General features: G+C 39.5%; 1 pseudogene across 1 annotated transcript; it reads right to left on the reverse strand.

The window, feature by feature from the left end:
* Nucleotides 1–3,869: 3,869 nt before the first annotated feature.
* LOC308273141 (cytochrome P450 2C18-like) lies at nt 3,870–9,442 on the reverse strand (annotated as a pseudogene). The gene is made up of 3 exons: nt 9,404–9,442; nt 4,372–5,398; nt 3,870–4,280 (listed from the first exon to the last, which is right to left on the reverse strand). The product of its transcript is annotated as a cytochrome P450 2C18-like (transcript).
* Between the last annotated feature and the right edge of the window lie 362 nt (nt 9,443–9,804).

A 9,804-nucleotide genomic window follows, 5' to 3' on the forward strand; every position in this document is an offset into this window, starting at 1 on the left:
AGATGCTAGGTTGGCAGTGGAATATCAATAACGTTTATACTTGGAATATGAGACACCATGGATTTTGGTTTTTCAGATATTCAGTATAGTTGTTCAGGGTTCAGAAAGGATTAGAGATTTCGGGTTTTATGCCTTATACAAAATAATAGGTTGGGTAATACATTTTCATTATTTTAGTCTTTTCCTTATATTCAATCAAATATTCAGGATAACATTTTTAACTTCCAGAAAGCAAAAAAGATTTGGCATAGTCACTTTGTGAATTATTTTAAAAATAGGTTGATTTAATTGTAATGTAGAAATTATACAGTTTGAAAAAAACAAGTTTATTTACATGTGATGTGATAATGAAACTTTTCCAGTGGTAACAGGAGTGACCAATTACTAATTATGAAAATTTATAATTATCCTTTAATAGCATCTTGAAATATAAATATATATACTTGAATGCAAATTTCAGTTCAATGACTGAAATGGAAGTGAAAAGATCAATATTCCACCATTTTGCTAAATATGTTAAGCACTTTAATAAACTCTCTAGCCTGGAAGAAATATCTAGTTTGGATAAACTATTATTATTTTATAAAAAGTTCACTTAAAACTATCATCACTAGACAACAGCTATAGTATTAATATGTTCGCAAAAATGTAAAATTGCTAACCTATTGGGGCTACTTAAATATGACAGGGAACTTTTCAAAAAGTGTCATAGTGTTTTATTTGACAAATAGTTGCTGGTTGGCTGCTGTGTGCTCAGGTACTAGAGATACTAAAATAAATAAATAAATAAATAAATAAATAAATAAATAAACATTTTAAAACATGATCTGTAGCCTTCAGACCAGATTTTAATTTTAATTTTATTTTGGACTAGTGAGGAGACCAGTGTGCAAAGACTTTCAATAATGAAATGAATGCACAGTGTAGTGATGTATCAAGTACCTTGACAGCAAAAGGGAAATGACTCACGGTGCCCAGAAGAGTCAGGGAAGCCTTCAAGAGAAAAGTGGAATTTTGTGCTAAATCTTAAGGGACAAGTAAGTGTGTGCATCATGGAGAAATGAAGAGATGGTTTTCTCGCACAGGAAATTCCTTCACTCCTTGAAGGAAAGTGGGTATATCAGTCAAGATCCAGCCAGGAAAAAAAAAAAAAAGACGTAGGCATTTAAGAGGGGGGAATTTAATAGGAAATTAAACGCAAGGACGTTGGAACAGTTGATAAAGCAGCCAAGATGAGCTGAAACAAACACAAGATTAACAACTGTAGGAAGTTACTACCACCTGTAGGCTGAATGAACATTACTGAGCTCAAGATGATCGAGAATCTGATAGATGCTGGAGGCCATGGAGTCCAGGGAGGTGACTTAGCCACTGCTGGAGAAATCAGATGCTTTCCCTAATATGTGAAAGCTAGGGAGAAATGGTTAACAGGAGGAACTCTAGATACAGAAGGAGAATCTATAGACGAACAAATAAGGCAACCTAACTGAGAGGATGTAAGGGGGGAAGAGGGAAATTCTGTAAAGCATATGATGTACTTAATCATATCAAAGTCAGTCGCTAAGCCAAATATGGGAAGGAGGGATGGGGAGGAAATGGGGTGGGGATTGGGTAAGGGCTAATTGGGTGATATGTACATATATGTCTCCACCATCTTTTATCCCATTAAGATGTATGACTACAATGCACCAACAAAAAATTAAAGAAAAATAAAATAAAATCTAACCAAGCATGGTGGCTCACTCCTGTAATCCCAGGACTTTCAAGGCCAAGGTAGGAAGGTCACAGGTTCTAGGGCAACCTCAGCAATTTTTATCAAGGCCCTCAGCAACTTAACAAAACCCTGTTTCAAAATAAAAAATGTGTGTGGTGTGGTGGCGCACGCTTGTAATCCCTGCGCTTGGGAGGCGGAGACAGGAGGATCACGCTGGTTCGGAGCCAGCCACACTGGCTTAAGGGACCCTGTTTCCAAATAAAAAATATAAAATAGGTCTGGGAGTGTAGCCCGGAGATAGAAGGGCTTCCAGGAACCCCGGTACCGCCAAAAAATAAAAAATTATAAAATAAAATAAAATAAAATAAAATAGGGCTGAGGATGTAGCTCACAGGTAGAACGTCCTTGGGTTCAATCCCCAGTACCAAAACAGAATATAAATAAGTAAATAAGATGCTGTGGCATTTTGAGCAAGACAGTTATTTATTGTGTGGGACCATTCTGAGCACTGAAGCTCATTCAGCATTTTTACACACTGAACCACAGGACCCTTTTTAGCATGTGACAAACAAAACCATCCGCTCACTGCACAGGGGTGGGGGCGAGAGGAGATTTGGGAAGACAGTATCTGCTTTGAGGCAACCACTGCTAGACAAGAATGGGACAGAAGTTCCGCCTTAAATAGACAGAAGTGGGTGGTATTATTTTTACCATAATGTTCCTTCATATAGGATGAAAGTACATGTATGTCAATTATATAAGGGAACATTCCCATTTAGGAAAACATTAAATCCATCTAATGTCAGAGACATTGAAGAGAAGATGAGGTTTTATAATAGTTGCATTACAAGATCATGTTTTATACTAGATACTTAGAATACAACCAAAATATCAGCATGACAGTTTGGTTTCCCATGGACAGTTGCAATGGAAAAACCTTGGTTTGAACAAGGGACTTGCATTGGTAGAGTTCATAGTTCAGCCAAAAAAAATGTCCACATTTACATCTCTTTTTTGGATGAGGATAACTTTATCAGGAGGTTCACTGGTGTGTGTATCATCAAAAATGTCCTGCTGGTTTGTATACTGTTTATACTTACATAAAACCTGATATAAGATATACATATACATATATATATATATATATATATATACACACACACATACATACACACATATATATATACATACATATATATACACACACAGATTCAGAATTTGAATTTACAATGACCTAAATCACAGGCACTCTGTTTGTATCTAAAAGTGAAATTGTCCACAAGTATGAAATCCAGACGTATTTTTATGAATGTTTTGATACCAATATATATTTCTTAAGCATTGCTGATGTCAATTTTTAGTATAAAGGTATAAATTATTTGCAATAGCTTTAGAATTGTCTCAAGAAGCAGCACATCTTCTAGCTATTTGATATAATTGCCACACTGGATATTTCTTCTTGCTCTTCTAGACTCAGTCTCTCCTTGTGTTACGGAGGCTCACCTTTGCCAGTAGATCTCAGAGGACTTCCTTGCACTTTGGATTCTGATTGGTTCAATCAGTGGGAGGCAGGCACAGAATGAGAAGGCCAGGCAGAGACGTAGGGCGTTTCTTCCATCTCCCCCAGCCTGACACTAAAGATCACCATTTCTTGAGGTGCTGCCATGGCCTCTCTTTACCCCTCAGACTTGGGTAGGGATGGGTGTGATCATCTAACTACCTAAGTATTCAACCACGTTTGTTGGTTTCCTTTACGTATTCCTTCTTGATTACCACTTTGTGTTATTTCTTCCCTGCCTTTTTTTTTTTGACACAGCGACTAACAATGTTTTTTATTCAGAACATTCAAAGCCATAAATAACTCTGAATTGTCATATACTGATCATTTTGCTGTTTTACAATGCTAACATATTAGTAACTCAGCATTAGATAAGAAGTGGTACTGTGGTGGCGGATATAAGTGTTATAAGGAATAGCAGATATGCTGGCGCAGTGATGATACTCTCCTTAACAAAGGATCATGAGAGAATGGGAAGACTTGAGAAGAGTTGAGAGAAGGGAGGCGTGCTGGGGGAAAGGTGGAAAATGCCCTGTGGAGAAGTGGCAGGTGAGCTCAGAGCCAGTCTGCTCTTCCACAGACAGAAACAATACAGAGCTAGTGCGATGGTGGCACAGGGCCAAACATAGTGGCCACTGGGGTGGCGTCAATGTCCTTTAGGGCAACCACAGGTTTCAAGTTAAAATTCTGTAAAATGCTGGTCAGGAACAAAAACAGCTCTGTGAGTGGCAGGCCCTCTCCTGCACATATTCACTTTTTTTTTTTTTTTTTACCAAGAAAGGCGTAAAGTAGTCATTTTTCTTAAAATTGCCACTCATACAAAAAATGGCCCGGGTCAAACGTCTCTCGGTTGAGGAATTCTTTGTCATCATGCAGCACAGAAGTCAAGGGTGGTATTATGGTTGTGCCCTTGATAATGAGGTAGTTCCTGAATTTGAGTTCATGGGTCCCTGAATGGGGCAGGTTGTTAGGGATAAGGTTTATGCATCTCTGAAGCCCTGCGGTGGGCTTCAGAACCGCAGCTCTGCAGAGGCCGTGGCCTCTTGCTTGGTTTCCTTTGCTCTTATAGTTGTTTCTCCAGGCCCATAGTTGTTAACACAGCATCTGTGTAGGGCATGCGGCTCCTGTCCTGCATGCAGGGGCTCCAGTGTCTGCCAACCACACGTTCAGTCTCTTCCTAGACTTTGGCTGTGGTCTCCATATGTTTCAGCAGGAGCAGAAGTCCCTATCTCAGTTCCTTCTTGTCTCTGTTCCTACCGCGAACATGTCAGACAAAGTGATTATCAAGTTTTCAATAGTAAAATCAGACTGTTTATTGTGCTTTTCCTGTTCCATTCTGATCAGGAAACAATCAAGTCCTGAGGATTGTTGATATCCAGAGATTCTTGGTCTTCTTTGAGCTTCTCCAAAACATAACTTTATACATAAGAAATATTTTTATTAATTATTATGGCTCCCTGAAAGATAATACATAAGAGCAGAGAAAGCATTGCAAACCCGAATCTATGTGGAGCTAATAAGTGTGAGGTTTTCATTAAACTTTTCCATCAAGTTAAGAAAATTCTGATCTTGATCATCAAAATGTTCCTGGAAAATAATGGAGCAGATTACATTTCAGGAAGCACAGCCCAGGATGAAGGATCACAGGGTGTGCCATTGGTTTTCCTCAGCTCCTCTACCAGGCAACAGGTTTCCTCTTGAACGCGGTCCCTAAGCTCCTCTTCCCCATCCTGGAATTCCGTTGGGTCATGAGGGAGGAGCGCCGGATCGCCTCCCATTTATCTCCATTGCTGAAGAGGATTCCAAGGCCCTTATTAATTTTTTCAGACCAAGGTAAAATGACTCAGAAAGTTCATCTCCTAGGTCAACCAGGGCTTCCTTCATGGAAGGAACCCTGATGGCTTCATGCCCAAATACAGAGTGAACACAGGGCCACAGACTTTTGAGAACTTGGTTGAGGACTTGCTGAGGTCCTTAGCATCAATCTGCAGGATATTCCCAAGAATTAGGAGAGGAATGGGGCCAGGAGGGAAATTCCCCTTCCCAGAGCTCTGTTTCCAGGGGGAAAGGAGAAGCAGACAGGAGAGACCAAGCACCAGGACCCTGAATGGATCTGTGAGCTTGCCCTACAAAGCGTTTATTAACACTCCCTGCTAATTCAATATATGCCTCTTCGATACAGTAGCCAATCAGCTATGTGCGATCTAATCTCTTCTGAGTTGACTTTTTCGGATGAGGGGGGGGGAAACCTGGGAGGGCAGGAGCCTTCCAGTGTCAAGCAGCAGCTGGGTTGAGGCTCTGGGATTCAAAGGAGCTCCTCCGACGCCCCCTGCGGTGGGCTTCAGAACCGCAGCTCCGCAGGAGCCGAGGCCTCTTGCTTGGTTTCCTTTGCTCTTATAGTTGTTTCCCCAGGCCCATAGTTGTTAAAATTGATGTTTCTGTTGGGGGACAAGGCGTGATTCGGGGAAGAGTCCTGTTCCACCATCGTGTTCCTTTCTCTGCCTTTTTTATTACTAACATCCCTAACTTATCTGTAAATATGAGGGTATTCTATTTTTTGCTACAAAGAAAAAAGACCATAATGCCTACTGAATTCTTATTTAGAAATCAGTCGTATCTTTAATTATCTCTTTTAAAGACCCATAACACAATTATATGTAGTAGAACAATACATAACAGCAATATATAAAAGAAAATTTGGAAACAGAGGAAGACGAAAACCTGTGATTTCAAGATTAGCACAACCATTGTTATTTTCTCTTGTTCCCACCTAGTCCTTTGTGTGCATTTTTCAGAGTTGAAATGATGGCGTAAATATAATTTGATGTTCTAATAAATATTTTCTCACATTTTTGATGTTATTTTATAGCATTCAGAGTAATTTTAAATATTTGAACACTACTGTGCTCTGTATCAGTCCTGCAATTCATTAAAATATTCCCCTATTAAGCTGGGCGTGGTGGCACACATTTGTAATCTCAGTACTTGCGAGGCTGAGACAGGAGGATCACAGCTTCACAGCTAGCCTCAGCTACTCAGTAGGCCCTGTTTCAAAATAAACAATAAGCCAGGCGTGGTGGTCTACGCTTGTAATACCCGCACTTGGGAGGCAGAGACAGGAGGATCGCTGCAGGTTCGAAACCAACCTCCCTGGCTTAAGAGACCCTGTTTCCAAATTAAAAAAAAAAAAAAAGTATAAAAATAGGTCTGAGAGTGTAGCCCGGAGGTAGAGGGTTTCCAGGAACTCCAGTACCACCAAAATAAATAAATAAATAAATAAATAAATAAATAATAAACAGTAAAAAATAGGGCTAGGGTGTAGATTGGAGGTAGAATGCTCTTGGGTTCAATTTCCAGTACTGCAAAAAAAAAAAAAAAAAAAGCTCCATGAGTAAGCACTCGTGGAAGTCAGTCCTCCTGCAGGTCATCCCTGGGGTGACAGCAGTCCTCGCGGGCTAGCTGACCGTGACCGCTCCAAGACTCACCCAGCTCAGCTGTCTCTCACTTGGAAATTGTGTGAGATCATAAGTGTTTGTTTTTTTCGGGTTGTTATGCAGCAATAGATAGTATAGTGGCAAAGGAACTATTGTTTTGTAGTATTTGTAACTAGGTTTAAATATGAGACATTTAGTGAAAATCCCAATTCCAATTAATCCAACAAATTGTTGCCACTTAAGGCACATGGAAAGAGCCAGTGAGAACCAGAGAGAGATAAAGAGAGATAAAGAGGGGAGGAAAACAAGGGGGAAATAAGGGAGGGAAAAAGGGAGCAGGGTTTGTTGGCAAGGGAGGTACACAGGGAGCCGGGTGTGGTGGCGCACTCGACTTAGCGAGACCTTGCTTCAAAACTGAAAAATACAAAAGGCTGGGGGCACAGCTCAGTGAGAGCATCCCTGGGTTCAATCCTCAGTACCAAGCAACAAAACAGAGCGACAGACGTGAGAAAGGTGACCACACCCTAGTTTGCTTTAGTTCTAGATTGTGGTGTTGATGTGATAAGAGGCACTTTCAAGAGTGACTTCATTTGGATGATAAATTAGAAGCTCTTAGATAGGCTGGTCCCTTGGCCTCCTCCCAGCCCAGTTGTCTGTCTTAATACTCTTTCCCCCAGGTCCCCTGCCCAGTCTGTTTCAACCCCGGAGCATTTGCTTAGAAACCTAAATTTCCCACCAAAACACAGCTTCTCACGTGCCCTCTTCCAGGACTTAGAAGGTACCCGTTTGCTTTGTAGCATTCTTGCCTCATAGTTCACAATTTATCACAAGAGGTTAAGAGCCTGGTTCAAGACTTAGACAAACCTGGGTCTGAATACTGGTCTTATACTTACCACGATGTAACTTTAGGTGAATTACGTAACTTTGTTAAGTCTCAAAGATAAGCTGGGGACTATAATATTGTCTAACTTACTCATGCAAAGGATTGTTGAAGATATTAATAACAGTATACACATAAAATGCTTAGCATAGTTTCTGGCATATACACACATATTGCATCAAACAGTTTATATATACAGACTTATATATGCACTTAACATTTTATATGCATAATATATACGATGAATATGTTAGTTACTCTCATTATTGTCAGGGGAAAAATTCATTTAAGACTGGAACACCATAGTTGTTCATAAAATGCCCTTTGGATATGTTTTATTAGGAAATTTTGAAATATATGAATAACTGCATTTATTAGCTTTGCAGACATAGTTCAGGAGCTGTGATAGGAGGTTTAAAGGCCAAGGAAAGACTGTATTTGCCTTTCAGGCTTGATTTGCCTTACTTTTCTCATTCATTCATTCATTCATTCATTCATTCATACTTTTATCTACTTATTCTTTCAACAGATATTTATTGGTTAAATGCCAAATGCTAGGTACTGTGTTAAGCCTAGGATTGAAAATGCTGTTCAAAAGAATCATGCTTTATTCCCACTTCTTTTTTTTTTTTTTTTTTTGAAAGGCAGACTGCCACGTGCAGCGCCTCATTTGGATGTGTCTGGAGTCTTGGAAGCTTGACTACCCTATGTTCTCCTACAAATGGACCTTGAGAGCTTGTTTGGAGGTCCTAGCAGGGGAGCGCAGCTACTCGTATACCCTGACCATAGACCGGTCCTCCTCTGTTCGGGGAAGGTCGTCCTCTTCGACAGAGCACGCAGCTTCGGGAGGGACGCACATGGAGCGGTGAGGGAGGAAGGGGACACCCACCTAGCAGCCAGATCAGCCGAATCAACCCTGGAGATCAATGGGGTGACAGATGTCGCAGCCAGATCGCCCTCACATCCTATTCCCACTTCTTAAAAGAAGAAAATCTTACATTTCAAAAAGGATATTGTGTGACAGTATTAAGCAACTGGAGGTCTGAAGTTGAGTTAAAAAATATATATACATATATATATGTATATATATACACATACATATAACACATGTTTCCAATGATCAAATTTTATTTTAAAATATAGCTTTGAGAAATGGAAGTAATTTTATTCTATAAAATGGGATGCATTTTAGTTTTTTGCTTCAGTTTTGTTTTAAAGTAAGTGTGGTAAAATGCAAATTATATGAATGTATAATTTGGAATCCTTGAGATGTCCACAGAAGGAGCTGACAGGAAGGAAGCTTTATCCTCCTCCTTCTTTTTGCCATAAGCATTCTTCATTTCTGTATTTAGAAACAAGGAAACAGAAATAGTCCCAGGCACATGAACTGCATATTTCACATGCACAGTATAAAATACTCAATAAACCTAAGTAGATCCCTGAAAGCCGGCAGACTTCAATAAAAGAAAGTGGTAACAATAATTAAAATATATTCTTCCCCCTCATGGAATAGTATGGCGGCTTACAGGGAGTATGTAATAGGATGGGTTTAAATCACTTGGCAGCATTTATTAAAAAACTGTTAAAAGCATTTACTGAAAAACTGTTAAAAACATTTTCTTTTCACTGTGTCTATTCTACTTCAGTAATGAGCACTACTTTAGATTTTCAATAGTTCATAAATTGTTGCCTTTGCTATAATTTTCAAAGTCAAGTTAACATTGGTTACAAATAAGTTGATTCTCTATGAACAGTATTATTATTTCAGGGGCAACAATAACATTAGGTGTTACTATATGCTAAGCTTACTGCTTTACAGGACTTGCCATTGATCTATCACAACCACCCGTGGACATAACCGCTAGCATTATCTTACACGTGAAAATGCTCGGATGTGTAATGTGAGAGCCTTGCTTAAGGACAGGGTGGGCAGCGAGAGAGACAAGAGTTGCACTTGTTAAGCCCATGCCTAACAACCAGGTTCTTTGCAATGGATGCACTAAATGTAGTTCACCAGGTTTTGCATGTTGTCTAATTTATTCTCTTTAAAATAAGTTATGACTTTGGATTATGCTTTTAGTCCTGCCCATTTATTCATTTGTATCCCAGGATTACTTAACTTTATAATTATAGAAGGCTACACTTGTCTGAATGACACACTCATTCATTAGTGGAAAGGTTGAAACAAAGTCAATTTAAAACAATACCACAGAAACCT

The sequence above is a fragment of the Muscardinus avellanarius genome, assembly GCF_963383645.1.
Source record: "Muscardinus avellanarius genome assembly, chromosome: 14".
Classification (NCBI taxonomy): domain Eukaryota; kingdom Metazoa; phylum Chordata; class Mammalia; order Rodentia; family Gliridae; genus Muscardinus; species Muscardinus avellanarius.